Genomic DNA, 6046 nt, shown 5'->3' with positions numbered 1-6046 from the left:
ATGATCTGGGCTGGACATATAAAGACACGAAAGTAGAAGCAGAGGGGCTGCCGCGAAAGTCTGCTGTCACTCCCTGGGAGAAGGGAGGTGCCATTGGGCTGGCAGACCCAGAGCAGGGGTGTCAAGGTTCATTCCCCACTCTGAACTCTAGGGTACAGATGTGGGGACCTGCATGAAAACCTCCTAAGCTTACTTTTACCAGCTTAGGTTAAAACTTCCCCAAGGTACAAACTATTTTACCCTTTGCCCTTGGACTTCCACTGCCACCACCAAACTTTTATCTGGGTTTATTTTATTAGGAAAGCGTTGTTTGGAAACGCCTTTCCCCCCAAAATCCTCCCAACCCTTGCACCCCACTTCCTGGGGAAGGTTTGGTAAAAATCCTCACCAATTTGCATAGGTGACCACAGACCCAAACCCTTGGATCTTAAGAACAATGAAAAAAAAGCATTCAGGTCTTACAAGAAGAATTTTAATAGAAGAAACAGTAAAAAAGAAGTAACAATAAAAAGAATCACCTCTGTAAAATCAGGATGGTAAATACCTTACAGGGTAATTAGATTCAAAACACAGAGAATCCCTCTAGGCAAAACTTTAAATTACAAAAAGACACACAGACAGGAATATCCATTCTATTCAGCACAGCTTAATCTACGCATATCTAGCTAGATTACTTACTAAATTCTAAGACTCCATTCCTGTTCTGTCCCCGGCAAAAGCATCACACAGACAGACTCTTTGTTTTTCCCTCCCCCCAGCTTTTGAAAGTATCTTATCTCCTCATTGGTCATTTTGATCAGGTGCCAGCGAGGTTATCCTAGCTTCTTAACCCTTTACAGGTGAGAGGATTTTTCCTCTGGCCAGGAGGGATTTTAAAGGCGTTTACCCTTCCCTTTATATTTATGACAAGGGGGAAGCCAGGAAGGTTGGACTGGACTCAGAAAGGCAGAAAGGTCTAGAAGGAAAGAGACCTTGACTGCTGGCTAGAGAGTCCCTGAACCAGAACCCAGAGTAGAGGGTGGGCTTGGGTTCCTGTGCCAGCCACTGGGAGTGGTACTATGAGGCAGTGAACAGGATTGTTGAAGAAGAATTTGGAACCCCAGAAGGGGAAAATGCATACAGTGACCTGGCCAGAGGGCTGAGCTTATGCAGCCAGAGAGGGGCTGCAGACCCAGGGAGAGAAGTGGAGGATGGTGTGCAACTGCAAGAAGAGGTGTAAAAATCTCACAAGCTATTCCCCAGAGCAACCAGGAGGAGGCGCCATCCTACTGGTGAGTGGAGCACCCAGCCACAGTTTGGGGAAGAATGCGGGCATGACAGTCACCCCTGATACAAGGGGAGTGTGATTGACAGTTTGAGACAGTTGCTCTGATATGAGGGGAGTGGGAAAAGCTGTAGAAGAGACATTTGGGGAAAAGGGACAATGGAGCCACTGTGAGCCAGAGGCTTTCTTTGAAGAAGGCAGATGTACCTTCCCATGCTGTATCACAGAGTTGCAGCTCTCAGTGAAGGGGGCTGACAAGCAACAAAGGGAGATGCAGGTCCTAATGAGACCGATTCTATAGAGCCAGCGGCAACAGTGGGAGGTGCAGAGATACCTCCAAAACTATATGATACAGTTGGTTGAAGAACAGCACATGACCCTCCAAGAGGTGAGCTGGGACAAGAAAAGAGGTCCCAGAGTCTGGAGACCAGAAGCCCAAGCAAGATATTGTTATACCTGTGGGCGGAGGAGACACCTTAAGAGAACTTGCCCCTATTGGGAAGAGAAGAAGCCTAGTCCTAAAGGAGGGAAAGCAGGAAAGCCCCAATGTGTCCAACCTGTGAAGAAAACAGGAATGGGGGATGCCTGTTTCACCTGTGGGGAACCAGGACATATGAGGAGGCAGTGCCCTCACAGACAGAACGGTAGCCCAGGGAAGGGCAGAGTCCCAGTGGAGAACAAAATCAGAGACAAGCCAGGAGAAAGACCAAGGGTTCCAAAAGGATCAAGCTGGACATTTGGACAATTCTGAAACTATTTTTTCAAAGTTTTTGAGTCTTGACATTTTTTGAAATGTTTGTCTTGAAATGTTTCAGTTTCAACTAATCAGCATTTTTTGACCAAAAACCATTTCGTCGAAAAATTCCCAACCAGCTTTACCATTTCATCAGTGTGAGGAAGGGGTTCACAAACTGCCTCTTAGTAGACCATGTCCATTTCTTCCCTTGACATTTTAAAGGGTGAGCTCTTCTCCTGCCACACATCTGGAAAGATCTCTGAGGAGGAGTTTAGTACAGAGCAGCATGCTGATTTCATGTGTCAGAAGTGGCAGAGCAATGCAACCTACCATAAATATGTGATCATATGAGATGCACAGTGCATGGATCTTTTTGTATTGTGATCTTTGGTTTGCCTGCTTTGGTTCATATTCAGTCCTAGCACAGCATATCCAATTTCATTAAAGTCAGTGTAGTTATCTTTTACACCAAGGGTGAATTTGTCTCATACTGTGCTCTTTTGAAATCTAATATGCACAAATTCCTGAAAGTAAACAAAAATACATTGTATACTATTGCTCAATTTTGCAAATAAAGATCAATTGACACATTTTTCCCCTCCCACTTTCATTGAAATCAGTGTAGGAGATGATTACACAAGGAAAGAGTGTTACACAAGATTGCGGCACACTTTGTCTAAATAAAGACATCATTTTAAAAAAATCTGATAAAAAGACATTTTCCTTATTGGCATCTGTGCACTGAAGTTAATTAGCACCCATGAGCATTTTGATGGGCTTGGGGCTGCATGTACCATCATTTCAAAATCTGGAATGCAGAAATGACAGATTTTAGAAGTAGGAAAGGGCCACTTTTTTCTCCTGTCATTTATGTTAACAGAGATTCTCCTTCAGCTCATGTACTAGGGGTCCATGCTTTTGAAGCAGCGGGAAACCTAAATTCTACCTCCTGTGTGGCTGTGAAGTTCTCAGAGACCACAGAGCGGATCACAGTGACATCCCTGAAGTTCTTAGCTGGCCCATGTATTTGTTGCAATATATGAACCATGTGCTCTTCATTTGAGAAGGTGGAGGGATGAATAAAAGTCTGTTGAATAGCTCTGGTGATGCCTAGGTTTTGTATTTAATTACATTTATATACTGGATTTATTTTGCTTGATTAAAATCACCATTTGAGTGCTTGAACCCTGTCTGATAGAATGCTGTACTATATATACAATAACTAAGGGCTTGTCTACACTACAAAGTTTTGTTGACAAAACTTATGTCGACACCCAAAAGTCGACAAAACAAAAATCGCCAAAGGGTGTTCACACTTGCTCCCTCTGTCAACAGATCATGTCCACATTGGGGACACCATCATCGACAGGGTGAGCAGTGCACCATGGGTAGGTATCCCCCAGTGCAGTGTTGTGGGAAGGAAGAGCTGAACGCTGTGCATCTTGGAATTCTCTCCCATTCTCCCACAGCCCCCTCAGCTGCTGAGAGCAGCACCATGAGTAGCTCTGGGAGCTCTCCCCTGCCCAGGAATGGCAAAGCAGCCCAGCAGTCTGTCCTTCTCCCCCTGCAGCAGCAGTCTACCTGCTCCTGTGTTCCTAGCACAGGGCAGAACAGGAGCATTCCTCTTTGTTTGATTTGTTCTTTGTTTGTTCCCCAAAGGGAGAAGCACACAGATACTTCCCGGAGCTTTGAAAGGGGTGGGGCGCCTGCCTGCAGGGCAGCAGAGATCAAAACACTGAGCAGAGCGATCAGGGCGGGCATTGTGGGATACTGGCGGAAGCCAGTTCTATGGACAAAACAATCAGCAGTGTCTGCACTGGCTCTTTGTTGACAGTAAAGGGAGGGGAAAAGACAATAGTCTCTTGTATGGGTGGATGTTTTCTGTTGCCAAAACTGGGTGTTTTTCGCGACAAAAGTCCCATTGTAGTGTGTACGCTCTTGCTGTTTTGTCGCCAAAGTCAGTTTTTGGTGACAAAACTTGCCAGTGTAGACAAGCCCTAAGTGACCAAGGGGTCTGATCCACAGCCCAATGAAGTCAATGGTGTTCTTTCCATTGACTGTATTGGGCTTTGGATCAGCCCCTTAAAACACAACAAGAATAACTCTTTTGGACTGTCTCTGTAGAGTGGCAGGTTAAATAACATGTTGCTAGATGATTTTGTTTTGCTGCAAATCATTCACCGAGCATTATGTGTTGTATTAGCTCAAACCTTCAATTTCTTGTTGCTTCTGCGATATGAACTTTTGGGGCCACTCTTATAAATGTAGGTTGGAAAACGTTATTAGACTGCAGTGACCTGTTCAACAGAGTTTGGGGCTGCTGAATAAGAAAGAGGAGCAGATTCTCAGCTCCTGCAAATTGTCATCGCTCTACTGGAACTGTGACAATTTACACCAGCTGAGGATTTGTCCCTGAAAGTAATAGCTCACCTCAACCCTAAGTAGTTTAATCCTTCTTTGAATTTGATGTTTTAATTTTATACATACACAAAAAACAGCTTCAATCATGCAGGCAGTTCCATGCAGGAATTCAACTGAACCCCACCCACACAGACGCCCCCATACAGAGCTTCTCACGGAATCTGGGCCCACAGCATGTTCCATGTATTTTAAATAATATGGAATGGGTGGGGGTTCTTTACAACTTGCAACAATGTTTTAAAATGTTGAGGGGGTACTTTTCGTACAGTACGGAAAATATGTATTTCCACACCGCTGTCCCCCATCCCAGATATGGCTTAACCAGTTGTTGGTGAGGTTTTGTTTGTTTGTTTGTTGTAATAGTTAAAGCCACAATTCAGCAAAGATCTTAAGCAAATGCTTAAGTGTCAGCAACTTCAATCAAAGTTAAAGGCATACTTAAGAGCTTCAGTGAATCAGCACCTAAACCTGTCTGTTTGTTGATCATATGGAACCCTAAGACGATTTTTTACCTGCTGTGCCAAGTATAGTTCTCTGCAGGTTATATGAGGCACAGCAGGGTGGGCAAGGGAATGCACATAGAATTGTGTACTAGGAGTGTAGTTTCCTGCCCCAGGCCTTGGCTAATCAATCCTTACCCAGCTATGCTGCAGAATGCGTCACCTGTAGGAAAGCTGGAGGTCAGAGAGGTGCAATAGACTCATCTACACCTGTTTCACCCCAGACTCAGAGGTGCCTAAAATGTAGGCATAACACCCATTTTACAATCCCAATCCAGAATCAGAACGCTTGTTTGCCAAATACTTTCAGCAATGGAGAAACAATATTTGAGCAGAATGGTTTCCCCGAGGCATTCTCAGGAAGCTGGTGAGACTTGTTAATACTGTGCTACATCTACACTGGCTAACTGACACAGGTACTTATCTATGTGTATGCTCACTCATGTACCCCATATTCATGCCAAGTGCACAAATATACTATGCTGGACATGGGTACAAACTATGTACATGCATATACCCGTGTCCACATTGCGCTTTTTGGTACACACATTTGGCATTAGCATTCAGAGGCACTAGCCCAGAGTTGTGTGTGTCATAGGAGACACTCTAGGAACCGCCTTGCAATGTGTTGTTGGTGCTATAGCCATGTTCATAAACTGTTGCTGGCAGTTCCCGCTCACCTCTCCCTTCTGCCAACCTTGGTAAAAGACATGACATCTGTGACCGACAGCATGATTCTGCTCCTGCTCCCTCCTTACGGGACAAATGTGTATGTGTTGGATTACGTGACCGGTGAAAATCTTGGGGAATGGACTTGGACCTTTCTCACAAACCAAAGATGGGTAACCTGGATGGTGGCTCATCCACTGTTGCCCCATGACACAGAGATGCAGAAGTGCTGGTGTTGTCACTGTATGTCCATGGGTGGACTGCCACTTCTGGATGAGGAGAACCAGCATGGTGTGATAGGATCACATCACACTGGAAACCTTGGATGCCAACCAGTGGCTGCAGAACCTCAGAAGGAGGAAACAGATGTTTCTGAAGCTCTTTGAGGAGCTGGTCCCAACCCTATAGTGCCAGAGCACTCAATTCCAGAGACCCATGTCAGTGCAGAAGCAGGGA

This window comes from Chelonia mydas, chromosome 4 (genome assembly GCF_015237465.2).
Source record: "Chelonia mydas isolate rCheMyd1 chromosome 4, rCheMyd1.pri.v2, whole genome shotgun sequence".
Taxonomy (NCBI): domain Eukaryota; kingdom Metazoa; phylum Chordata; order Testudines; family Cheloniidae; genus Chelonia; species Chelonia mydas.
This window is presented reverse-complemented; position numbering follows the sequence as displayed.